Here is a 27,876-nt window from a genome sequence, read left to right on the forward strand (position 1 = left end):
TCCTCACTGCACGTTAGGCAGTCTTCTCAGTCCTCACTTTCCTTACTTGATCTCATCCATCTCCATGTTTCCTACTTGTCACAGACGGCTGCCAAATTCAGATCTCTGGCACAGACCTCTCTGAGCTCCGCACCCACAAATACAACTGACTTCTTAACATCGCCAGGTGGAGAGGTCTCAAAATACCTCAAGTTCATGACCTTCTTTCCCAAGCCCAGGTTTGCTCGTCTTCCTGTGTTCTCTGCGTCAGAGAATGACACCGTCACCCATCCAGTTACACAAGCCAGGCACCTATGGGTCATCCTTGACACACGACTCCTCTTATCTTCTTACCACTTCTCACCCACTTTCTCTCCAAAATGTATCTCAGACACACCCACTCTGTCCTTCTCCAGGGCTGTCTCCCCAGTCTCGCTACCAGCACCTCTCGCTCTTGCCTGGACAACGGCATTTTCGTCCTAACTGGTTTTTCAGTGTCCACTCTTCCTGTCCTGTCAACTAGTTCTCATGCTACAGTTCAAGCGATTGTTTTGAAATGCAAATATGTTCACGTTCACACACACACACACACACACACACACACACAGCTTTCCTTCTTCAATAATACTTCAGTGACTTCTTTTTTCTCTTATCATAAAAATAAAAAATTTTAACTAGGCCTGTGCACCACTGCATGTTCTGGTCCTCTCCTACTTCTGCAAAGTAATCTTATTTCTGCTGTACCACTTACTAACTCTGTCACCTTGGATTGGTTACTTCTCTGTGCCTCAGTTTTTTCATCTCTGAAATGGGAACAATAGTAGTGTCTTTCACCTGGGACTGTTGTGAGGACCAATGTAAAGTGCTTGGATCTTACCAATAGGTGCTCCACAAGTGTTAGCTCTCATTAGCGCGTCTTAGCTCTCTTCAATCCTCTAATGCTTTTTCTCAAGGGTGCCATACTTCCTTCCGTCATAGGACCTCTGTATGGCCCGCAAAGCCTAAAACGTCTACCGTCTGGCCCCTCAATACACACAAGTTTACCGACACCTGACCTGGGCACTTGATGTACTCTTATTGCCATTAAATGGACAGGTAACTCTTAGAAAATACATATATTTTAGGGTAGGAGAGGGAAAAAAATCAATAGCTGAGAAATTTGGGGTAATATTTAAGGTCGTGTTAGAAAAGTACATATATTGATTATTCCCTCTGTATAAAAATAAATCTGATGTTCCAATTTTAATAACTATCAGCATAGCTATAATATGCGGCGTGATGGGTAGATAGGTTCTTTGGACAGGTTGCGGTTAGGAAAAAAAGCCTTTGTTTCTTTAAGACTAAGGACGGAAAACTTTCGAGTCAAGTTCAGCTTACCCCCTTCTTCGTGTCTCCCCTACCCACAGGGCTTTCGGCTGCCTGGGGTTTGCCAGGCGACTAGCTGCTACTTTGCATACCAGGCCAAAAGAAGCGGGGACTCTGTGTGAGAAGGAGGGGGTTATCAGGTGTAACAAGCCAACTGACTTATGACTGATTCTTGGCGGAATCAGCAGGAGGGTACTGGGTTGCAGACGGATGGCCTCAGTCCTGAACAGAAAGGCGTGCGTGATAACAGAACCAAGGAAAATGTCAAAGAAGAAAAGACAGTTTTACAGCTAAACAGCGGACAAATAACCGATTGCCTCTTCTGTGTCTCTAGAGTTGGCTGTTGTGATTAAAGTTACCCTTGAAAACAGAGAGCAGTTAACTTAGGATTTTGCAGGAAATGAAGAGTTTCAAGAGGCAGGAAAACTGAGTGTACAGGAAGACCGATCAACAGGTCAAGGGGGGCAGCTGTGAGAATTTTCACATTTTGGACAGTGTCCTTTTCGTTTGAGGGAGAAGCTTCTTTACTCGCTGTTAGTAGCGGTAATGCCCTAGACCGTAAAAGAGAGCAACCCTCCTTTCCCCCTGCACCGTGCATTCTACTGGATCTGTTCAGTCAGCCATTGGGTAGGGATGGGGTGCCCGTCCTCACCTAGGCACTGCGCATCCTCAGTAGCAAAGCAGCCAGAAATCCTGCTTTTGTGGAGCATACGCAACTGGGCAGGAGACGAGGACACCGTAAACCCAGAAAATCATTATGTTCCAAAATATTTAGAGGCCGAGAGATGCAATGCAAAAAATAAAGCAGGGAGGGGTTAGGGGTGAAAGGGTGGGTCTAGCCTTAAAAAGTGTGGTCAGGAGAGGCCACTCTGAGAAGGTGACACGTGAGCAAAGACTTGAAGGAGGCGAGACACGAGCCCCGTGCACGTCAGGGACAAGGACTCCAGGCGGACGGACCGAGGGTGCAAAGGTTCTGAGATGATGCGTGCTTGGCATTGTGAAGGGAGCGTAAGGAATCCCAGCGGTTTCAGGGAAGCAGGCAAGGAAGCATTTAGGAATAGTATTGGAGACTTGAGGGGCTGGTGGCTGCATTGTAGAGCCTTATAAGTTTTGCCTTTAACTTTGGGTGAAATGGGTGAAATTCTCTTCTTTAAAGTGGAGATCCGAGACCTAAGATCTGAAATCTACTCCTGAGTCTCCATACGTTCCGCCACACTGTTTTGTCCCTAACCATCCCGACCCTCTCCAGAATATCACCGTGACACCAGGGCCAAGGTTAGGGATGAGGGAAGCACTTGCTTCCCATGTAAAATTTAAGGGGGCACCAAATCTCTCAATACTTAGAGATTTTCCTTCTGCCTCAGTCTCTGATATGGCACAATGCACCGCTGTTACTGATCCTGTCTTTATATAAATATTGTTATTTTGCTCGTCGTGAGTCTTTTTCTTTTTTTTTTTTAAGATTGTAAATTCATTTTATTATCTTGTGTGATGTTTAAATTTATGTGTCAACTTGGCTGGGCCACGGTGCCCAGATGTTGATCAAACATTAATCTAGGCGTTTCTGTGAGGGTGTTTTTGGATGAGATTAACATTTGTTTTTTTGAATTTTATTTTTTATACAGCAGGTTTTTATTATCTATTTTATGCATATTGGTGTATATACATCAATCCCAATCTCCCAATTCATCCCACCCCCCCAACGCCCCCACTTTCCCCCCTTGGTGTCCATACGTTTGTTCTCCACATCTGTGTCTCTCTTTCTACTTTGCAAACCAATTCATCTGTACCATTTTTCTAGATTCCACATATATGCGTTAATATGCAGTATTTGTTTTTCTCTTTCTGACTTACTTCACTCTGCATGACTGTCTCTAGGTCCATCCACGTCTCTACAACTGACCCAATTTCGTTCCTTTTTATGGCTGAGTAATATTCCATTGTATATATGCACCACATCTTCTTTATCCATTCTTCTGTCGATGGGCATTTAGGTTGCTTCCATGACCTGGCTGGTGTAAATAGAGCTGCAGTGAACACTGGGGTGCATGTGTCTTTTTGAATTATGGATTTCTCAGGGTATATGCCCAGTAGTGGGATTGCTGGGTCATATGGTAGTTCTATTTTTAGTTTTTTAAGGAACCTCCATACTGTTCTCCATAGTGGCTGTATCAATTTACATTCCCACCAACAGTGCAACAGGGTTCCCTTTTCTCCACAACCTCTCCAGCATTTACTGTTTGTAGAGTTTTGATGATGGCCATTCTGACCGGTGTGAGGTGATACATCATTGTAGTTTTGATTTGCATTTCTCTAATAATTAGTGGTGTTGAGCAGCTTTTCATGTGCTTCTTGGCCATCTGTATGTCTTCTTTGGAGAAATGTCTATTTAGGTCTTCTGCCCATTTTTTAATTGGACTGTGTGTTTTTTTGATATTGAGCTGCAAGAGCTGTTTATATATTTTATTTTATTTTTGTTTATATGTTTTAGAGATTAGTCCTTTGTCCGTTGACTCATTTGCAAATATTTTCTCCCATTCTGAGGGTTGTCTTTTCATCTTGTTGATGGTTTCCTTTGCTGTGCAAAAGCTTTTAAGTTTCATTAGGTCCCATTTGTTTATTTTTGGTTTTATTTCCATTACTCTAGGGGGTGGGTCAAAAAAGATGTTACTGTGATTTATGTCAAAGAGTGTCCTTCCTGTGTTTTCCTCTAAGAGTTATATAGTGTCTGGTCTTACATTTAGGTCTGTAATCCATTTTGAGTTTATTTTTGTGTATGGTGTTAGGAAGTGTTCTAATGTCATTCTTTTACATGTAGCTGTCCAGTTTTTCCAGCACCACTTATTGAAGAGGTTGTCTTTTCTCCATTGTATATCCTTGCCTCCTTTGTCATAGATTAGTTGACCATAGGTGCATGGGTTTATCTCTGAGCTTTCTATCCTGTTCCATTTATCTACATTTCTGTTTTTTGTGCCAGTACCATATTATCTTGATTACTGTAGCTTTGTAGTATAGTCTGAAGTCAAAGAGCCTGATTCCTCCAGCTCTGTTTTTTCCCCCAATATTGCCTTGGCTATTTGGGGTCTTTTGTGTCTCCATACAGATTTTAAGATTTTTTTGTTCTAGTTCTATAAAAAATGCCATTGGTAATTTGATAGGGATTGCATTGAATCTGTAGATTGTTTTGGGTAGAAGAGTCATTTTCACAATATTGATTCTTCCAATCCAAGAACATGGTTTATCTCTCCATCTGTTTTTGTCATCTTTGATTTCTTTTTTTCAGTGTCCTATAGTTTTCTGAGTACAGGTCTTTTACCTCCTTGGGTAGGTTTATACCTAGATATTTTATTCTTTTTGTTGCAGTGGTGAATGGGATTCTTTCCTTAATTTCTCTGTCAAATTTCTCACCATTAGTGTATAAGAATGCAAGAGATTTCTGTGCATTAATGTTGTGTCCTGCAACTTTACCAAATTCATTGATTAGCTCTAGTAGTTTTCTGGTGGCATCTTTAGGATTATCTATGTATAGTATCATGTCATCTGCAAAAAGTGACAGTTTTGCTACTTCTTTTCCATTTGGATTCCTTTTCTTTCTTTTTCTTCTCTGATTGCCATGGCTAGGACTTCCAAAACTATGTTTAATAATAGTGGCAAGAGTGGACATCCTTGTCTTGTTCCTGATCTTAGAGGAAATGCTTTCAGTTTTTCACCATTGAGAATGTTTGCTGTGGGTTCGTCGTATATGGCCTTTATTATGTTGAGGTAATTTCCCTCTATGCCCATGTTCTGGAGAGTTTTTATCATAAATGGGTGTTGAATTTTGTCAAAAGCTTTTTCTGCATCTATTGAGATGATCATATGGTTTTTATTCTTCAGTTTGTTAATATGGTGTATCACATTGATTGATTTGCATATACTGAAGAATCCTTGCATCCCTGGGATAAATCCCACTTGATCATGGTGTATGATCCTTTTAATGTGTTTTGGATTCTGTTTGCTAGTATTTTGTCGAGGATTTTTGCATCTACATTTATCAGTGATATTGTTCTGTAATTTTCATTTTTGTAGTATCTTTGTCTGGTTTTGGTATCAGGGTGATGGTGGCCTCAGAGAATGAGTTTGGGAGTGTTCCTTCCTCCACAATTTTTTGGAAGAGTTTGAGAAGGATGGGTGTTAGCTCTTCTCTAAATGTTTGATAGAATTCACCTGTGAAGCCATCTGGTCCTGAACTTTTGTTTGTTGGAAGACTTTTAATCACAGTTTCATTACTTGTGATACGTCTGTTCACATTTTCTATTTTCAGTCTTGGAAGGTTATACCTTTCTAACAATTTGTCCATATCTTCCAGATTGTCCATTTTATTGGGATAGAGTTTCTTGTAGTAGTCTTTTATGATGCTCTGTATTTCTGTGATGTCTGTTATAACTTCTCCTTTTTCATTTCTAATTTTATTGACCTGAGTCCTCTCCCTCTGTTTCTTGATGAGTCTGTATAAAGGTTTATCAATTTTTTTATCTTCTCAAAGAACCAGCGTTTAGTTTTATTGATCTTTGCTATTGTTTTCTTTGTTTCTATTTCATTTATTTCTGCTCTTATCTTTATGATTTCTTTCCTTCTGTTAACTTTGGGTTTCATTTGTTCTTCTTACTCTAGTTCCTTCAGGTGCAAGGTTAGATTGTTTATTTGAGATATTTCTTGTTTCTTGAGGTAGGATGTTATTGCTATAAACTCCCCTCTTAGAACTGCTTTTGCTGCATTCCACAGGTTTTGGATCATTGTGTTTTCATTGTCATTTTTCTCTAAGTATTTCTTGATTTCCTCTTTGATTTCTTCAGTGATCTCTTGGTTATTTAGTAACATATAGTTTAGGCTCCATGTGATTGTGTTTTTTACAATTTTTTTTTCCTTTAATGTATTTCTAATCTCATAGCCTTGTGGTCAGAGAATATGCTTGACATTTCAATTTTCTTAAATTTACCAAGGCTTGATTTGTGACCCAAGATGTGATCTATCCTGGAGAATGTTCCATGTGCACTTGAGAAGAAAGTGTAATCTGCTGTTTTTGGATGGAATATCCCATAAATATCAATTAAATCTATCTGGTCTGTTGTGTCATTTAAAGCTTATGTTTCCTTATTAACTTTCTGTCTGGATGATCTGTCCATTGGTGTAAGTGAGGTGTTAAAGTCCCCCACTATTATTGTGTTACTGTCAATTTCCTCTTTTTTAGCTGTTAGCGGTTGCCTTATGTATTGTGGTACTCCTATGTTGGGTGCATTTATATTTATAATTGTTATACCTTCTTTTTGGATTGATCCCTTGATCATTATGTAATGTCCTTCATTGTCTCTTATAACATTAAGGTCTATTTTATCTGGTATGAGTATTGCTACTCCAGCTTTCTTTTGATTTCCATTTGCATGGAATATCTTTTTCCATCCCCTCACTTTTATTAGTCTGTATGTGTCCCTAGGTCTGAAGTGGGTCTCTTGTAGACAGCATATATATATGGGTCTTGCTTTTGTATCCATTCAGCAAGCCTGTGTCTTTTGGTTGGAGCATTTAATCCATTCACGTTTAAGGTAATTATCGATATATATGTTCCTAGTACCATTTTCTTAATTGTTTTGGGTTTGTTTTTGTAGGTCCTTTTCTTCTCTTGTGTTCCCCACTTAGAGAAGTTCCTTTAGCATTTGTTGTAGAGCTGGTTTGGTGGTGCTGAATTCTCTTAGCTTTTGCTTGTCTGTAAAGCTTTTGATTTCTCCATCGAATCTGAATGAGATCCTTACCATGTAGAGTAATCTTGGTTGTAGGTTCTTCCCTTTTATCACTTTAAGTATATCATGTCACTCCCTTCTGGCTTGTAGCATTTCTGCTGAGAAATCAGCTGTTAACCTTATGGAAGTTCCCTTGTATGTTATTTGTCATTTTTCCCTTGTTGCTTTTTTTTTCTTAAATAAATTTATTTATTTTATTTATTTTCTTTTTTGGCTGCATTGAGACTTCGTTGCTACATGCGGGCTTTCTCTAGTTGCAGTGAGCGGGGCTACTCTTTGTTGCGGTGTGCGGGCTTCTCATTGCCGTGGCTTCTCTTGTTGCGGATTACAGGCTCTAGGGGTGTAGGCTTCAGTAGTTGTGGCACGAGGGCTCGGTAGTTGTGGCTTGCAGGCTCTAGAATGCAGGCTCAGTACTTGTGGTGCACAGGCTTAGTTGCTCCATGGCATGTGAGCTCTTCCTTCACCAGGGCTCAAACCCGTATCCCCTGCATTGGCGGGTGGATTCTTAAGCACTGGGCCACCAGAGAAGTCCCTCCCTTATTGCTTTTAGTAATTTTCCTTTGTCTTTTATTTTTGTCAATTTGATTACTGTGTCTCGGCATGTTTCTCCTTGGGTTTATCCTGCTTGGGAATCTCTGCGCTTCCTGGACTTGGGAGGCTATTTCCTTTCCCATGTTAGGGAAGTTTTTGACTATAATATGTTCCAATATTTTCTCAGGTCCTTTCTCTCTCTCTTCTCCTTCTGGGACCCCTATAATGCGAATGTTGGTGTGTGTAATGTTGTCCCAGAGGTCTCTTAGGCTGTCTTCATTTCTTTTCATTCTTTTTTCTTTATTCTGTTCTATGGCAGTGAATTCCACCATTCTGTCTTCCAGGTCACTTATCCATTCCTCTGCCTCAGTTATTCTGCTATTGATTCCTTCTAGTGTAGTTTTCATTTCAGTTACTGTATTGTTCATCTCTGTTTGTTAATTCTTCTAGGTCTTTGTTAAACATTTCTTGAATCTTCTCGATCTTTGCCTCCATTCTTTTTCCAAGGTCCTGGATCATCTTCACTCTCATTATTCTGAATACTTTTTCTGGAAGGTTGCCTATCTCCACTTCATTTAGTTGTTTTTCTGGAATTTTATCTTGTTCCCTCATCTGGTACATAGTCCTCTGCCTTTTCATTTTGTCTACCTTTCTGTGAATGTGGTTTTTGTTCCACAGGCTGCAGGATTGTAGTTCTTCTTGCTTTTGCTCCATCATGGGTCTTTGTCATTATTTTTGATTTTTAAAAATACTGCATTAAAGTATTATTTGATTGGCTGAGTGTTTTCGGCACCCCTTCCCCTTAAATGTTGTGGCCAAAGTGAGTGCCTCACTCACCTTGTCCTAGTCCCCACCCTGATGCTCTCTTTGCTCCCTGTTTCCCCAGTGTCAGTCTAAACCAGGGGTTTGCAAACAGTTTTGGCAATGGCTAGACAGTAAATGTCGTAGCCTTCTCAAGCTATATAGTCTCTGTCACACTCTGCCACTGGAACACAAAAGCAGCCATAGACAGTAAGCAAACAAGTGAGATTGATGATGTTCCAATAAAACTTTATTAATAGACACTGCAATTTGAATTTCATATAATTTCCTTTTTTCTGTTTAATCTGTTTTACTTAATCTAGAAGCTTGATCAGATTTAAGTTAAATTTTCTTAAGTTATAATTATTATTTTACTTAATTATAATTTTTTAAAAATTTTAATTGAAATATAGTTGATTTAATTTCATATAATTTTCATATGTCACAAAATATAATTCTTCCTTAGATTCCCCCCCCCCAATCGTTTAAAAATGTAAAATTCATTCTCAGCTCACAGGCTGTACAAAAACAGGGGGCAGAGCAGGTTGGGAAGCCTTGAACTGTAAGGTCGATGCCCTGAGGAAGCTCTTTTAAAAGTACTGTTTTCTCAGGACTTCCCTGGTGGTCCAGTGGTTAAGACTCCATGCTTCCAATGCAGGGAGCATGAGTTTGATCCCTGGTTGGGGAACTAAGATCCCACACGTGGCTTGGCCAAAAAAATAAAATAAAAGTATTGTTTTCTCACCTCTTGTGGTTGCTCAAACACCTCCAAGTTTACTACATTAAGTGCAGATTTTCAGGGCCTCTGTGTTTGGCCCACACTTTCTACTGAAACTTGTTTTCCTCTCCTCCCACAAATACGCACAGACTCACTGTCCCCTAAACACACCAGGTTCATCGTTAGCTACCTGCTTTTGACCTTGTTTCTTTTTCTGTCTAGAATCTGCCCTACCTTCTCTCTCCAGCATCCTGCAAGGTCATTCTTCTTTCCTGACTCCACTGGCCAGGTGTGGCCTCCTCTTTGCCTCTGAATTCCTACCACAGGTGTCAGTAATACCCCTTTTAGTTCTTAATTCTAGCTTCTCCTTGTTTTTCTCTGTTTTATATATGTATGTATTCTGTTGCAGATGAGATTCCTTATCCTCTGTAAATCCTTCAGAGTGCCTAGTCCAGAGCTGAGAATATGATGGAAGCTTGATACTCAGGAACTGACTAACTATATCTAGTATGAGTATGTCTTCTCTTACAATCAGCCTTCAAATAGTCAAACAGGACTGATGACATTCTTAGGACGGGCCCTCTGAATCTGAGGGAGGTAATCGTTTTGATGGGATGTACAGATTATCTATGCTGTCTTGCCTCCTTTACCCTGTGATTAGTGGCATTTTTGTGCCATGTGATTGCTAAGGTTGTTATCCCATTGCCTTTGGATGTACTTCCATCATACCCCCTACTTTTTCCTGATTCACCAATTTACTAAAAGAAACCCTTGGGTTAAACAGAGACCTGTTTGACCTCTTTCCATTAATAGAAGAGGAAAAAGGAATGGTCATTGATTAAACACCTACTAAGGTAGCAAACAGTCTGCTAGGGATTTTACATAAGGCTCTTGGTGTTTTTCCGATGAGGGGACTGAGCTTCAGAAAAGTTCACAAACTCATCTGAGCCTAAGTGGTGGAAATAAAATGAAACGAACAGGAGGTAAATGGAAAGGAATTTATAGGAGTTTAACCTCATTGATAAGACTGAGGCATCAGGGACTTCCCTGGTGGCGCAGTGGATAAGACTCCGTGCTCCCAATGCAGGGGCCCCGGGTTCGATCTCTGGGCAGGCAACTAGATCCCACATGCATGCTGCAACTAAGAGTTTGCATGCCACCACTAAGGAGCCTGCCTGCCACAACTAAGGAGCCCACATGCTACAACTTAGGAGGCCATGAGCCGCAACTAAGACCTGCTGCAACCAAATAAATAAATATTTTTTAAAAAAAGACTGAGGCATCAGCTCTCTTTCTGTACTTGCCTCATCTCTGTATCTCACCTTCCCACCCTCACCCCTCCCAAACTCTCTAATATTCATGCTGCATTGATGAGATAATGTGTAAAGCTCATAGCAGAGTCTGACACATGACACTCACTCCAAAGGTGTTCTGTTTTCTTTCTCTTAAATCTTTTCTACTTCTATCCCCCAACGTCTACAGGCCACTTTAAAATTGAATGGCTATTTTACATCTATACCTACATTGTATTTCATTTTATGATTTATCAAATTACATTAAGGTAGGAAATCAGAAAGGTAAATATTCAAAAGCATGAACTTCAGAGCATGTAACCTAGGACCTGGTATTTGTGGTCGGTGCGCGGCAAATTCTTGTTGAGCTAAATTGGCATTTGAGTAATTTCTCTAGATTTAAATATAAAATAATCAGGTCACACATTTGGCTGAAATCTTGGTGCTCCTGTGCTCCATTCCTTTCAATGGTTCCCCATTGCTTAATAGAATTCATTGTGAGGGCCTGGCCTCCCAAGCCTGCCGTGGTCTCCTGTCTTTCTACCTGGTTACCTGTACTTCCATAGCCATTCCAGGCCCCAGGCAAATTGGCCTAGACAACCTCCTCAGACAGATGGGTTTAAAGATCTTCGGCATTTTTGACTTTAAAACTTGACTGTTATTTAGGAAACCACTCTACATATTTCACCTTACCTGTGTTTCTTTGTTCATGCCAAGTCTCTATTTCGGATTCCTTTGCATCCATTTCTATCAGTTGAAATTCTCCACATTCTTTATGGTACTATGCAGCGGCAACATCCTCCATGAAACTTACCCTGACTTCCTTGGCCAAAAAGATCCTTTCCCTCTATGAGTGCCTATAACCCTTTGTTTGCTCCCAACCATGATTCTTTTCATATATACCCTTTATAGTTACTAATGTACATGTCTCATCTGTTCTGTGAGATTTAATCATCTTGGGGCACAAATTCCATGGAGTTTCTCAAGTGGTGCCTTGTATAAGTGGGGTACTCAGTAAATGCAAATTAAATGAATGAATGGAAAGTGAACACAAAAACAATGTAGGGAGTCCCCTCCCCTTTTAGGACTTTATCAACCACTTATAACGAATACTTTCTTAACTAGAGAGTGGGTTTTTTTGTTTTTTTTTTTTTCATTAGGTAGGAAACAATTTCTTTTTGATGGAGTGTGAAATTTGGAAGGAAATATTTTAAAGTTCTGCTTGGGAGTTGAGAAAATGAGAAGTGTCAACGTGTTTATTACTGGAAGTGTTGCAATAAGAAAGCAAACTTATACCATTGTATTGTCAGCTCACCCACCACAATAATATTTTAATTCATATCACTACTCCTAAAAGAGAAGAAAGTGATGCGTAAATAATAACGAGGCACCTGCTTCAAACTTGTGGGTCTTAGAAGAAATAATCCTCAGCTTCTGATGTAGCAACCTAAGGAGATACAAACCTACTTCTGATGACAAGGGCATGGGGAAAAATATTTTAAGTAAACTGAGCTCTGATCACAAGGTGGGCAACAGTGGTTACATATCTCTTTTTAAAAAGTGTATGTATTCATTTTTTCTTCCAGTTTTATTGAGATATAGTTGACATACAACACTGTATATGTTTAAGGTGTACAGCATAATGATTTTTTTAAGTCTCTATTGTTTTTAAACTATTTTTAAATTTTTATTTATTTATTTATTTTTGGCTGCGTTGGGTCTTCATTGCTGCGTGTGGGCTTTCTATAGTTGTGGTGAGCAGGGGCTATTCTTCTCATTGCAGTGGCTCCTCTTGTTGCGGAGCACGGGCTCTAGGCATGCAGGCTTCAGTAGTTGTGGCTCGCGGGCTCTAGAGCATAGGCTCAGTAGTTGTGGTGCACAGGCTTAGTTTCTCCGCGGCATGTGGGATCTTCCCGGACCAGCGCTCAAACCCATGTCCCCTGCATTGGCAGGCGGATTCTTAACTACTGCGCCACCAGGGAAGCCCCCAGCATAATGATTTGATTTACATACATCATGAAGTGATTATCACAATAAGTTTAGAGAACATCCATTATCTCATATAGATACAAATTAAAGAAATAGAAAAATGATTTTTTAATTTAAAAAATTGTTGTTCTTGTGCTGAGAACTCTTAGGATTTACTCTCAAGAATTTTCATATATAATGTACAGCAGTGTTAATTATATTTATCGTGTTGTACATGTTGTAAACAAGTACATGCCTAGTACTTATTTATCTTATAACTCGAGATTTGTACCTTTTGACTGCCTTCATCCAGTTCTCCCTGACTACTCCCTGCCTCTGGTAACCACAAATCTGATCTCTTTTACTATGAGATTGTTTGTTTGTTTTTGAAGTACAATTGACCTACACCACTGTGTTAGTTCCTGTTATACAACATAGTGATTTGATGTTTCTATACATTTCAAACAGATCACTACAATAAGACTAGTTATAGTGTGTCACTGTACAAAGATATTACATAGTTATTGACTATAGTCCCTTGAACATTTCGTACCCAGGACTCATTTATTTTGCATCTGGAAGTTTATACCTCATAATCTCCCTCACTTATTTCTTTCCTCCTCCAATCACCTTCCCCTCTAGTAACCACCTGTTTGTTCTCTGTATCTATAACTATATTTCTGCTTTGTTATGTTTGTTCATTTGTTTTGTTTTGTTTTTCTGATTCCACATGTAAGTGAAATCATACAGCATTTTTCTTTCTCTGTCTTATGTCATGTAGCATAATAACCTCCAGGTCCATCCATCTTGTCACAGATGTCAAGATTTCATTCTTTTTATGGTTGAGTAATATTCTGTTGTATTCCAGTGTAACGCATCTTCTTTATCCATTCATCTATTGATGGGTACTGTGGTTGATTCCATGTTTTGGCTGTTGTAAAGAATGCTGCAGTGAACATAGGGGTACATATATCTTTTGGAATTAGTGCTGTTGTTTTATTTGGATAAATTATCCAGGAGTAAATATGTTGGATCGTATGGTACTTCTATTTTTAATTTATTTTAATTAAAATTTTTTGACTATGCCACTTGCTTATGGAGTCTTAGTTCCCCCACCAGGGATCGAACCCATGCCCCTTGCAGTGGAAGCATGGAGTCCTAACCACTGGAATGCCGGGGAATTCCCACTTTTTAATTTTTTGAGATATCTCCATACTGTTTTCCATCGTGGCTGTACCAATTTACATTCCCACCAACAGTGCACAAGACATCCCTTTTCTCCACATTGTTTCCAACTCTGGCTATTTGTTGTCTTTTGGATAATGGCCATTCTGACAAGTGTGAGGTGATAGCTCATTGTGGTTTTGGTTTGCATTCCCCTGATGATTAGTGATTTTGAGCATCTTTGTGTGTGTGTGTGTTAGCCATCTCTATGTCTTCTTGGAAAAATATCTGTTCAGATCCTCTGCACATTCTTTTTAAATAAATTTATTTATTTATTTATTTTTGGCTGTGTTGGGTCTTCATTGCTGCACATGGGATTTCTCTGGTTGTGGTGAGTGGGGGCTACTCTTCGTTGTGGTGTGCGGGCTTCTCTTTGCGGTGGCTTCTCTTATTGAGGAGCATGGGCTCTAGGCATGCAGGCTTCAGTAGTTGTGGCACACGGGCTCAGTAGTTGTGGCTCACAGGCTTCAGAGTGCAGGCTCAGTAGTTGTGGCACACGGGCTTAGTTGCCCCGCAGCACGTGGGATCTTCCTAGACCAGGGCTCAAACCTGTGTCTCCTGCACTGGCAGGCGGATTCTTAACCACTGCACCCCCAGGGAAGCCCCTCTGCCCATTTTTTAATCAGGTTGTTTGTTTTTTGATATTGTGTTGTTTGTATCTGTATATTTTGAATACTGTCAGATTTTCATTTGCAAATATATCAGATATATCATTTACAAATATCTTCTTCCATTCAGTAGGTTGTCTTTTTGTTTTGTTCATGGTTTCCTTTGCTGTCCAAAAACTTTTAGTTCAGTTAGATCCCATTTGTTTATTTTTGCTTTTGTTTCATTTACCTTAGGAGACAGATCCAAAAAAATATTGCTACAATTTATGTCAAAGAGTGTTCTTCCAGGACTTCCCTGGTGGCGCAGTGGTTAAGAATCCGCCTGCCAATGCAGGGGACACGGATTCGAGTCCTGGCCTGGGAAGATCCCACATGCCTCGGAGCAACTAAGCACATGCACCACAACTACTGAGGCTGTGCTCTAGAGCCTGTGAGCCACAACTACTGAGCCCACGTGCCGCAACTACTGAAGCCCGCGTGCCTAGAGCCCATGCTCCGCAACAAGAGAAGCCACAACAATGAGAAGCCTACGCACCACAACGAGGAATAGCCCCCTCTCACCGCAACTAGAGAAAGCCCACGCAAAGCAATGAAGACCCAATGCAGCCAAAAATCAATCAATCAATTAATTAATTTTTTTTAAAAAAAGAGTGTTCTTCCTATGTTTTCTTCTAGGATTTTTATGGTTTCTGGTCTTACATTTAGGTCTTTAATCCATTTTGAGTTTATTTTTGTATATAGTGTTAGAAAATGTTCTAATTTCATGCTTTTACATGTAGCTGTCCAGTTTTCCTCGCACCACTTATTGAAGAGACTGTCTTTTCTCCGTTGTATATTCTTGCCTCCTTTGTCATAGATTAATTGACCATAAGAGTGTGGATTTATTTCTGGGCTCTCTATTCTGCTCCATTGATTTATCTATTTTCATCCTAGTACCATGCTGTTTTGATTACTGTAGCTTTGTAGTACAGTCTGAAGTCAGGGAGCATGACCCATCCAGCTCTGTTCTTCTTTCTCAAGATTGCTTTGGCTATTACAGGTCTTTTTTGTTTCCACACAAATTTTAGAATTATTTATTCTAGTACTGTGAAAAATGCTGTTAATATTTTGATAGGGATCCTATTTAATCTATAAATTGCCTTGGGTAGTATAGTAATTTTAGCAATATTAACTCTTCCAATCCATGGACAGAGTATAACTTTCCATTTGTTTGTGTTGTCTTTAATTTGTTTCATCAGTGTCTTATGGTTTTCTGAGTACAGGTCTTTTACCTCCTTAGTTAGATTTATTCTTAGGTATTTTATTCTTCTTGATGTGATGGTAAATGGGATTATTTTCTTAATTTCTCTTTCTGATAGTTCATTGTTAGTGTGTAGAGATGCAACAGATTTCTGTATATTAATTTTGTATCCTGCAGCTTTACCAAATTAATTGATGAGCTTTAGTAGTTTTTTGGTGGTGCCATTAGGATTTTCTATAGAATCATATCATCACCAGGCAGTGACAATTTTACTTTTTCCTTTTCATTTTGGATTCCTTTTATTTCTTTTTCTTCTCTGATTGCTGTGGCTAGGACTGCCAATACTAAGCTGAATAAAAGTGATGAGAGTGGGCATCCTTTTCCTGTTCCTGATCTTAGAGGAAAAGCTTTCAGCTTTTCACCATTAAGTATGTTGTTAGCTGTGGGCTTATCATATATGGTCTTTATTATGATGAGGTGAGTTCCCAACTCTTTGTTGAGAGTTTTTTTTCATCATAAATGGATGTTGAATTTTGTCATAAGCTTTTTCTGCTCTGTGGAGATGATCATATGGGTTTTATTCTTCAATTTGTTAATTTGATGTATCACATTGATTGATTTGCAGATATTGAACCATTCTTATATCCCTGGGATAAATCCCACTTGATCATGGTATATAATCCTTTTATTTTTATTTTATTTTATTTTGGCCGTGCCATGTGGCTTGCAGGATCTTAGTTTCCTGACCGAGGATTGAACCTGGGCCACAGCAGTGAAAATGCCGAGTCCTAAACACTGGACCACCAGGGAATTCCTATAATACTTTTAATGTATTGTTTTTATTGAAGATTTTTGCATCTGGGTTCATCAGTCATGTTGGCCTGTAATTTTCCTTTTTTGTGGTATCTTTGTCTGGTTTTAGTATCAGAGTGCTACTGGCCTCATAGCATGAGTTCAGAAGTATTCCTTCCTCTGCAATTTTTTGGAATAGTGTGAAAAGGGTAGGTGTTAACTCTTCTCTAAATGTTTGGTAGAATTCACCTGTGAGGGCATCTGGTCCTTGACTTTTGTTTGTTCAGAGGTTTTAAATTACTGATTCAATTGCATTGCTGGTAATTGGTCTTTTTATACTTTCTATTTCTGCCTGGTTCGTTCTTGGGAGACTGTACATTTCTAGGAATTTGTCCATTTCTTCTAGGTTATCCATTTTACTGGCATATAATGGTTCATCATAATCTCTTATGATCCTTTGTATTTCTGTGATGTTGGTTGTAACTTCTCCTTTTTCATTTGATTTTATTGAAATCTTTTTTTGTTGTTGTTGAGTATTCTGGCTAAAGGTTTATCAATTTTTTTTTATCTTTTAAAAGAACCAATTCTTAATTTCATTGACCTTTTCTATTTTTTTAAAGTCTCTATTTCATTTATTTCTGCTCTGACCTTTTTAAAAAATATATTTATTAATTTGGCTGCACTTGGTCTTAGGTGCAGCATGTGGGATCTTTAATGGCGGCATGTGGGAACTTTTATTTTTTATTAATTTTTATTGGCATATGGTTGCTTTACAATGTTGTGTTAGCCTCCACTGCACAACAAAATGAATCAGCCATACACATACAGATATCCCCTCCCTTTTGGACTTCCCTCCCATTTAGGTTACCATAGTGCATTAGGTAGAGTTCCCTGTGCTATGCAGTATCTTCCCATCAGTTGTCTATTTTATACATAGTGTCAATAACGTATATGTGTCAATCCCAGTCTCCCAAGTCCTCCCACCCCACCCCTTTCCCCCTTGGTATCCATACATTTGTTCTCTACATTTGTGTCTCTGTTTCTGCTTTACAAATAATATCATCTATACCATTTTTCTAGATTCCACATATATGCGTTATTAAACGATATTTGCTTTTCTCTTTCTGACTTACTTCACTCTGTATGACAGTCTCTAGGTCCATCCACATCTCTACAAATGACCCAATTTCGTTCCTTTTTATGGCTGAGTAATATTCCATTGTATATATGTACGACATCTTCTTTACCCATTTCTAAATGTCGATGGACATTTAAGTTGCTTCCATGTCCTGGCTATTGTAAATAGTGCTGCTATGAACATTGGGGTGCATGTGTTTTTTTGAATTATGCTATTCTCTGCATATATACCCAGTAGTGGGATTGTTGGGTCATATGGTAGTTATATTTTTAGTTTTTTAAGGAACCTCCATACTGTTTTCCTTAGTGGCTGAATCAACTTACATTCCCACCAGCAGTGTATGAGGGTTCCCTTTTCTCCACACCCTCTCCAGCATTTTTATATATATATATATATATATATATATATATATATTTTTTTTTTTTTTTTTTTTTTTTTTTTGATGATAGCCATTCTGACTGGTGTGAGGTGATACCTCATTGTAGTTTTGATTTTCATTTCTCTAATAATTAGTGATGGTGAACATCTTTTCATGTGTTTCTTGGCCATCTGTATGTCTTCTTTGGAGAAATGTCTATTTAGGTCTTCCACCCATTTTTTGATTGGGTTGTTTATTTTCTTGATATTGAGCTGTATGAGCTGCTTGTATATTTTGGAGATTAATCCTTCATCAGTTGCTTCATTTGAAAATATTTTCTCCCATTCTGAGGGTTGTCTTTTTGTCTTGTTTATGGTTTCCTTTGCTGTGCAAAAGCTTTGAAGTTTCAGTAGGTCCTGTTTGTTTATTTATTTATTTATTTATTTTTATCTCATCAGAAAAATCTTTATTGAGAAGGTACCAAGCTCACAGTTTTTCCAATATTCTAATTTTTGCTTGAAACTCTAATTTTATTACTGACAACAAATACTGTCCATGGTTTTCCCTGAAGTGACAGTCTCACTTTGTTTATTTTCAAGACAATATCTGCCAAAAGCCTGATTTTGAATAACCATGGTTTGTCAGTTCTTCTTTCAAGTAAAAATATTCCATGAATAAAGTAGTGAATTCAGTTTGCAAATCATACAGTTGCTTAATTGCTGTTCCTCAAGACAGTCTTCAGGGCTTCCCTGGTGGCGCAGTGATTGAGAGTCCGCCTGCCGATGCAGGGGACGCGGGTTTGTGCCCCGGTCCGGGAGGATCCCACATGCCGCGGAGCGGCTGGGCCCGTGAGCCATGGCCGCTGGGCCTGTGTGTCCGGAGCCTGTGCTCCGTGACGGGAGAGGCCGCGGCAGTGAGAGGCCCGCGTACCACAAAAAAAAAAAAAAAGAAAAAAGACAGTCTTCAAGCTTGGGTATCCAAGAATCGTTTTTAATTGTACTTATCATTTTATGACCCAGAATTTTTTTTAAATTTACTTAAGGATAGAAACTTAAAACTTTATTACTTTTATTGCTTCATCAAAAACATAGTGATAAAAACTAGTACAGTTGGGTATTATCGCCTTGATTTGTGATAAGGCAGCAGCAGTTTTACTCACTGTTTTTTTTAATCTTTTTCATTTTTTAACATCTTTATTGGAGTATAATTGCTTTACAATGCTGTGTTAGTTTCTGCTGTATAACAAAGTGAATCAGCGATATGTACACATATATCTCCATATCCCTTCCCTCTTGCGTCTCCCTCCCATCCTCCCTATCCCATCCCTCTAGCTGGCCACAGAGCACTGAGCTGATCTCCCTATGCGATGCAGCTGCTTCCCACTAGCTATTTATTTTACATTTGGTAGTGTATATATGTCAATGCTACTCTCTCACTTTGTCCCAGCTTAAAAAATATGGAATGATTCACGAATTTGCATGTCATCCTTGTGCAGGGGCCATGCTAATCTTCTCTGTATCATTCCAATTTTAGTGTATGTGCTGCTGAAGTGAGCACCCATTTGCTTATTTTTGTTTTTATTTCCATTACTCTAGGAGGTGGGTCAAAAAAGATCTTGCTGTGATTTATGTCAAAGAGTGTTCTTCCTATGTTTTCCTCTATGAGTTTTATAGTGTCTGGTCTTACATTTTGAGTTTTCATCCATTTTGAGTTTATTTTTGTGTATGGTGTTAGGGAGTGTTCTAATTTCATTCTTTTACATGTAGCTGTTCAGTTTTCCCAGCACCACTTATTGAAGAGCCTGTCTTTTCTGCATTGTGTATTTTTGCCTCCTTTGTCATAGATTAGGTGACCATAGGTGCGTGGGTTTATCTCTGGGCTTTCTATCCTGTTCCATTGATCTGTATTTCTGTTTTTGTGCCAGTACCATACTGCCTTGATTACTGTAGCTTTTTATTGTAGTCTGAAATCTGCAAGCCTGATTCCTCCAGCTCCGTTTTTCTTTCTCAGGACTGCTTTGGCTATTCGGGGTTTTTTGTGTTTTCATACAAATTGTAAACATTTTTTTTCTAGTTCTATGAAAAATGCCATTGGTAATTTGATAGGGATTGCATTAAATCTGTAGATTGCTTGTGTAGTATAGTCATTTTCACAATATTGATTCATCTTTGATTTCTTTCATCAGTGTTTTATAGTTTTCTGAGCCACAGGTCTTTTGCCTCCTTTGGTAGGTTTATTCTCAGGTATTTTATTCTTTTAATTGTTTTAATTGCGGCATGTGGGATCTTTTAGTTGCAACATGTGGGATCTAGTTCCCTGACCAGTGATCGAACCTGGGCACCCTGCATTGGGAGCATGGAGTCTTAGCCACTGGACCACCATGAAGTCCCTCTGCTCTGATCTTTATGATTTTTTTCCTTCTACTAACTTTGGGTTTTGTTTGTCCTTCTTTTTCTAATTCCTTTAGATGTAAGGTTAGGTTGTTTCTTTGAGATTTTTTTCTTGTTTCCTGAGGTAGGCTTATATCACTTTAAACTTTCCTCTTAGGACTGCTTTTGCTGCATCCCATAGTTTTTGGATCATTGTGTATTTGTTTCCCTTTGTCTCCAGGTATTTTTAAGTTTTTTTCCTCAATTTCTTCAGTGATCTGTTGGTTGTTTAGCAGCTTCTTGCTTAGCCTCCATGAGTTTGTGTTTTTTTCAGTTTTTTCCTAGTAGTTGATTTCTAGTCTCATAATCTGTGGTTGGAAAAGAGGCTTGATATGATTTCAATTTCCTTAAATTTACTGAGACTTGTTTTATAGCCTAGTATGTGATCTATCCTGGAGAATGTTCCATGTGCACTCAAAAAGAATGTGTATTCTGCTGTTTTTGGATGGAATGTTCTATATATCAATTAAGTCCATTTGGTTTAATGTGTCATTTAAGGCCTGTATTTCATTATTGATTTTATATTTGGATGATATGTGCATTGATGTAAGTGGGATATTATTAAAGTCCCCTACTATTATTGTGTTACTGTCAATTTTTCCTTTTATGTCTGTTAATATTTGCTTTATAAATTTAAGTGCTTCTATGTTGGGTCCATATGTATTTACAATTGTTTTATCTTCTTCTTGGATTGATTCCTTGATCATTATATAATATCCTTCTTTGTCTTTTGTAACATTCTTTATTTTAAAGTCTCTTTTGTCTCATATAAGTATTGCTACCCTGGCTTTCTTTATTTCCATTTGCATAGACTACCTTTTTTCCAATCCCCTCACACTCAGTCTGTGTGTGTCTTTAGATCTGAAGTGAGTCTCTTGTGGGGAGCATAAATATGGGTCTTGTTTTTGTATCCATTCAGCCACTCTATGTCTTTTGATTGGAACCTTTAGTCCATTTACACTTAAAAGTATTTGTTGATATGTGTTTACTTATTGGCATTTTGTTAATTGTTTTTGTAGTTCTTTTTTGCTTCTTTCTTCTTTTCTTCTCTTCCCTTGTGACTTGATGATTATCTTCAGTGTTATGTTTGGATTCCTCTCTCTTTTGTGTGTGTGTGTCTATTATAGATTTTTTTGTTTTGTGGCTATATAGTAATTTATATATATGTGATTGTTAGTAATCTATATGTGATTATTTTAAGTTGCTGATATCTTAATTTCTAATTTTAAAAAACTCCTCATTTTTACTCTCCTTTCCTCATGATTACTGTTTCTGACATCATATTTTACTGAATTTCTATATGCTGATTTGACTTTTCCTGCATATTATAAACTAGTAATAGTTAAGGACACTAGTATGAAAACATTCTCATGACACAATGATGAGCTCCCCTGATGAAATCTATAATGGGAACAGCCTTCTATTTTGACTTGGCTATATTACTTTATCTTTTCCTTCCAAATTTTCATTATTGACACAGGGCTGGAGGGAGTGGGAAGGAAGAAAATGTCTGAAAATGGAGTATTTACTTGAAAAGCAACATTTCAAACAAGAAGAGATGGAGATAGTTAAATGATAAACTTAAGATCACTGCCCACTCTGTAACATAAAGGCTGGAGAATAAGTTTATATAAGTTCTAGAAAATAAATGTTTTTGTATTTATTTTATTTGAGTTATTAAACCCTGATACCAGTGCCAACTTCATAATTTGTGGGGGCCTAGTGCAAAATGAAAATTCAGAGCCACTTGTTCAAAGACTAGGAAAAAACGGTGAATTAAAGGTATAAAATATAATTTTTTTAAATTTTCTTCTAGAATCTCTTTTTTTCCCATCTTTTCCTTTCAAGGGTAAAACTTTTAATTTTTGAGGAACTTCATACTGCTCATTTTCAGAGTCACATTAGAAAGCAAAATATTGTTCTCCCTTCATCCTAGAAATTAATAAGAAGGGCATACTTTTTTTGAAAAAAAAAAAATCACAACTCTTGGAAGTTTACCACCAGCATCTAAAATGAACAAAAGAGAGAAAAAAAATTTACTATATATTTCAGATTTCTTTGGTGGGGGAGGTCTTCCCATGTGGCATTAATACTTCTTTCAGTTCCTATTACCAAAATAGTAAAAGCAGGAAAAAATATGAACCTAGTGGTTTTTGCTGAAACCGATGAGGTTGCTCTCTTGTTCTGTGCAGACACTCCCAGTGTCTCAGCTTGCTGGAAGAAATTTGCTGACTTTTCCTTTTGTAGTTGTTTGTTTGGTAAAGAATAATAGTAAACATTCTAACATCCACATCTTGGTGACTAGTCTTCCACTTTATTGCTTGATTGTTTGTTTGGTGTTGGTGAGGTCATCTTCCACAGCCTTTTTCAATTTGTCATGGTGTTTTTATTTGCTTAATGTTATTCAAAAACATATATATATAATTTTAAATTATTAGCCTGAATTCTACCATTCATCTTTACATTGTGCAATACCAGTTTTAAATGCAAATATAAACATTTAACTTGTATGCAAAATCATAAAAATTATGCACTTTATATTTTGTAGCTCTTATTTACAAGTGTATTTCATCCTTTTCAGAATAGTGGAAACACTGCCCCAAATTAACTCAACTGTTTTATTCCACTTCTTGATTCCCACGTGTTCTACCAACACTCTAATTTTGGCCTAATGATAAGGAAGGACTGGAAGGAAAAGGAATTATGGGTTGCTCTATCTTTTCTTTTCTTTCATAATTTAAACTCTTTATTAAATAATGCAATTTCACTTTCCCCACATTGACTCTTTTCTTAATTTATTGGTTTACCCAGTTACTTAGCTTTCAAGTGAACCCTTAAATCCCAGGAAAGACTTTGTGAGGTGAAGTTTATCTAAATAAATTAGGGCTATAAATGAAAAAATTAGTCACTGAGAATCTCTAAAAGTAATAGACTTCCTCCTCTACCACTCTTGAGACTAGATGGAAGCTTAACATATTCACAACTTAACCAGCTTAACAAAGTGACCCTCAAAATTATAAAGAAAACCTTTTTTTTTTAGTTTTGAAAGAATATAATATTTGCTATTTCAGTGAAAGTATGAAAGTATTCATTATGGGGAAAATCAAAATTTTGTTGGACTTTTCACATTTTTTAAATTAAAAAAACTTGTCATTGGGCTTCCCTGGTGGCGCAGGGGTTGAGAGTCCACTCAAAAAAAAAATAATTTGTTATTGAAGTATAATTGATTTACAGTACTGTTAATTTCAGGTTTACAGCACAGCGATTCAGTTATACATACATATATATGTGTATATATATATATATATATATATATGCATACATATTTACTTTTTCAGAATATTTTCCCTTATAGATTATTATAAAATATTGAATATAATTCCCTGTGCTATACAGTAGGTCCTTGTTGGTTATCTATTTTATATATAGTAGTGTGTATATGTTAATCCCAAACTCCTAATTTATCCCTCTCCTCACACCCCTTTCCCCTTTAGTAACCATAAGTTTGTTTTCTATGTCTGTGAGTCTCTTTCTGTTTTGGAAATAAGTTCATTTGTACGGTTTTTGTTTTTTTTTAGATTCCATACATAAGCAATATCATATAATATTTGTCTTTGGCTTACTTCACTTAATATGATAATCTCTAGATCCATCCATGTTGCTGTAAATGGCATTATTTCATTCTTTTTTATGGCTGAGTAATATTCCACTGTGTGTGTGGGGGTGAGTGTGTTTGTTTGTTTGTGTGTGTGTGTGTGTGTGTGTGTGTGTATAAAACATCTTCTTTATCCATTCCTCTGTTGATGGACATTTAGGTTGCTTCCATGTCTTAGCTATTGTGAACAGTTGCTGCAATGAACGCTGGGGTATACACGTATCTTTTCAAATTATGGTTTTCTCCACATATATGCCCAGGAGTAGGATTGCAGGATCATATGGTAGCTCTATTTTTAGTTTTTTAAGGAACCTCCATACTGTTCTCCATAGTGGCTCCTCTTCTTTTATATCATCATTTTCAGCATAAGTGGTTACCTAACACTGAGAACTAACGGGAGTGAGGAACGGTGTGGTCGGGTCTCTTGCTCCTTTGTGTTTCTTCAAATGCCATTGCCTTCCTTCTGTGTTGGAAGCCCAGTTCTTGTTCAAACAGAAAGTGGCCTCTAGGGGCTGTCAGTGTCCCTACTTATTACTCAGTCGTAGATGTAACCTGCTTACCTTATACTAGCTTTGAGTCTCATTGAACTCCCACACATCATGGACCCAGTGGGATTTTGTGCTCATGGGGCATCTTGAACACTATATGTGAACAGGGTGGCCAGAAATAGCAGACATATAGCATGTATCTCCCCTGCTCACTTGCATACTCCAGTGTTACATCAGACTGCACTTATAAAACACAATCTCAAAGGTAAAGTTGTTAAAAATTTTAAGACAGAACATTAAACTAAGTGCAGGGCCTTCTGAGAGCAGGACCCTCTCAGTGTACAACACTGGTCACACACCCATGAAGCTGCCTTGTCTGCTGTATATGTTTGGACCAAACATCTCAAATTCCTTGCTGGCTGTAGAGAGACTGCTCATTGCCACCTAATAATCCTCTCCTTCCTCCTTGGTTACAAAATGCCAATTTTATTTGGAGTCGTAAGATGCTCAGCTAAAAACATTTTCCGGCATCTTACGCAGCTACTTACAAACAAGTTTTGGTTAATCAGATGTATGCAGAAGTGTTGCATGGGATTGGGGGGATGGCAGTCTCATTCCTCCTTTCCAGCTGCTTAGAATAGAGCTGTGATAGCTGGAACTCCAGCAGTCACCTTGGAACATGAGGCGACCTTGAAGGTGGAAGTTGGGTGTTCTCAGATGAAATGCATCGAAGGTGCCTGAGTCCCTGAAAAACCATGGAGGTGCCACAGGAGCCCTTGGCTGCTTATCTCACGACTTTTTATGTGTGAGAGAAATCAACTTGTATCTTGTTAAATCACTGTTATTTGGCATTTTAATTATATGCAGGTGAAACTAATCCTAACTTACAAGGAAAGCTTCACTGGTTCACATAGGTTAACCAATTAAGTTAAGCAAAGTTTTAAAGACAAACCTCAGGCAGTCCTCAATTTGTTATTGCGTAACATGTTTAAATACCCTGGCTTGAGTGGCAACGATTTCTAGGATTCAGAGGCACTTTTCCTCTTTCTTCACAGTTCAGGAGTATGTTCTGGAGCTCTGAGATTGCAGGTAGACTCCAGATAAACGCAGTGTTACAATGTAAGGCATTATGGCAGTGATATACGTGAGAGTAGGGTTTTGTAATTTTGTTTCTAAGTAATTTAAATACCCATACATTACAATGAGCATGGGAAGGAAAATTATAAACAGCCTTGTGGATGTTTATAAGAGAGCAAAGGATCAGGTTGGCTAATACTGCCACCTAGAGTTAAAATTCAAAACGACCACTTCTTATCTCTAAGGAGCCTGAAAGGTTAGGGTTTGAGCAGCCGGTTTCTTCTCCCACTGGCTCTCCTAATTGTCTTGTCCATTTGTGAAGAGTCACTGGGTGACATTTTCCAGGGAGCCTTCCGGAGGTAGCTGGGATAGCAGCTAGAGTGTGATCATAAACCAAGCTAATACATGGGGTGCAGTCCATTTTCCATTCATTTGTCCCGTCTAAGGGCTGTCCTGGCTAAGTAGCATGGAGATGGGCTTTGAACTCAGAAGCATTGGGGGTTAAGCGGAACTGGGTCTAGGAAGAGGATGGCAGAGGAAAGCAATGGAAATGCAATTCCTCCCCAGGGCTTCCCTGGTGGCGCAGTGGTTGGGAGTCCGCCTGCCGATGCAGGGGACGCGGGTTCGTGCCCCGGTCCGGGAGGATCCCACGTGCCGCAGAGCGGCTGGGCCCGTGAGCCATGCATGGCCGCTGCGCCTGCGCGTCCAGAGCCTGCGCTCCGCGGCGGGAGAGGCCACAGCGGCGAGAGGCCCGCGCACCGCAAAAGAAATGCAATGAATGCCCTTACCTCTTCTCAGATGTCCTTCCAGCTGATCCTCCAGGATCGACCTCGGGCCCATTTCCCCTCCTCCTACCTGGTTCATTCTGCTTCCCTCAGCCCCATGTGTCCCATGATGACATCCGCTTTCTAACATCCTTCTCAGCTCACTTTGAGTCAGTGCTGTTTGGTGGAAAGAGGGTGGAGAAGGAGGCGTGGTTGGAATCTGGTCCCGCATTTATCTTACTGTTTATCTTGAGCAAGTCACTACAGTTTCCTGAGACCGCAGTTATTCATGTCTGTATGGGGTATAATAGTGGTGGCCAAGCTGAAATGGGGAAATGTATTGTGAGAGAAACTGGCATTTGGTGGGTAGTTAAGAAATTTTATTTTCTTTCCCTTTTCTCATTCTCTTGTCCTCCATAAATCACAGTTAGGGAAAATCAGTAAAAAAAAAAAAAAAAAAAAAAAAAAAAAAAAGGAAAATAGGCTGTTGGTATGAGATATTAGGTATAAATAATCTCCAAAGTCTGATTTTAAAGATACAATGACGGTCAATGTCTGTTGCTTTTCTGTTTTTTACCTGTGTGTTCTCTGAGAAAGGGAAGCTCATCAGACATGGTTATAAAGTGGAAAGAAAAACCATGGGCTATTCAACTCACTGATCTGTAATTCAAGACCAATCACTTTGACTTCTCTGAGCCTAAGTTCTTTATATGTGAAACAGGGACAGTGTTACCTCTCATGCCTGCTTACTCGGTACTTATGAGGACACAGCAAGTAAAACAGCTGGAAGGACTTTATAAAGTCTAAAGTAAATACTAATGTAAATAGTAATTATTATTATTTTTTCCCTCCTTGTTATATCCCTAGCAGACATTCAGTAAATATTTAAAAAAATTGACCATGAATTTTACCTAATTACTTCACCTAATAGTCATTGAATGCCTATTAAGTGCCAGGCACTATATTTAGCGTGTATTGTGTAATGGACACTTTGCTAGGATTTGGTGAGCCTGCAAAGATGATTAAGGTCCCTCCTGGAGTTGGTTGGGCAAAGGTGAAATAACATAGCCATACAGAGTGAAATCATGGGAGTGTGTGTGTACTGAGGTCATCATTTGTTGTAGGAGCCCAGAAGGGAGTAATTGATGGTGTGGAGTCCAAGAAGAACTTCACAGAGACGAAGCATTTAAGACATATTATTTTTGTAAACAAATGGAGAAGAGGAAATTCCTCTTCTCAAAGTGAACAAAGGGATGGATTTGGAAAAAATCAGGGAGGAAAAGGCAAGTTATTCGTTGTGACAGTAGACAGAGAGAGACAGAGAGAACAAGATATGTCTGCAATTGTTGGTGAAATGCAGCTGGAAACATCAAACAAGCAGATCAGGGAGGGCCTTAAATTATACACAGAGGATCTTGTGTGTATTATTTCTGTAGCAATAGGCCAACAACCATTAGAACAGTTAAGTGACATGATCAGAACTGTCTTTTCTGCAGATAACTCTTAGGAGAAAGTAAAAGATTGATGAGAGTTGGCAGATATTAGAGATACAGACATGTGAGATGTTATTGCAAAAGAACTGAACCAGGGTAGGAGTGGCGGAGATATAAAGTGGATAGAAAATATGATGCTGATATGAGCCTACATCCTTCAGCAACTAATTGATTTGGGG

General features: G+C 38.5%; 1 protein-coding gene and 1 non-coding gene across 2 annotated transcripts in view; one reads left to right on the top strand and one right to left on the bottom strand.

The window, feature by feature from the left end:
• The window catches only part of LOC131758814 (probable E3 ubiquitin-protein ligase HERC6), a 133,400-nt gene that overhangs the window by 62,217 nt on the left and 43,307 nt on the right, over positions 1-27,876 (top strand).
• Positions 19,242-19,348, bottom strand: LOC131759064 (U6 spliceosomal RNA). The gene has a single exon (XR_009336393.1). It is a non-coding gene; the product is annotated as a U6 spliceosomal RNA (small nuclear RNA).

Source organism: Kogia breviceps, chromosome 6, assembly GCF_026419965.1.
Source record: "Kogia breviceps isolate mKogBre1 chromosome 6, mKogBre1 haplotype 1, whole genome shotgun sequence".
Lineage (NCBI taxonomy): Eukaryota > Metazoa > Chordata > Mammalia > Artiodactyla > Physeteridae > Kogia > Kogia breviceps.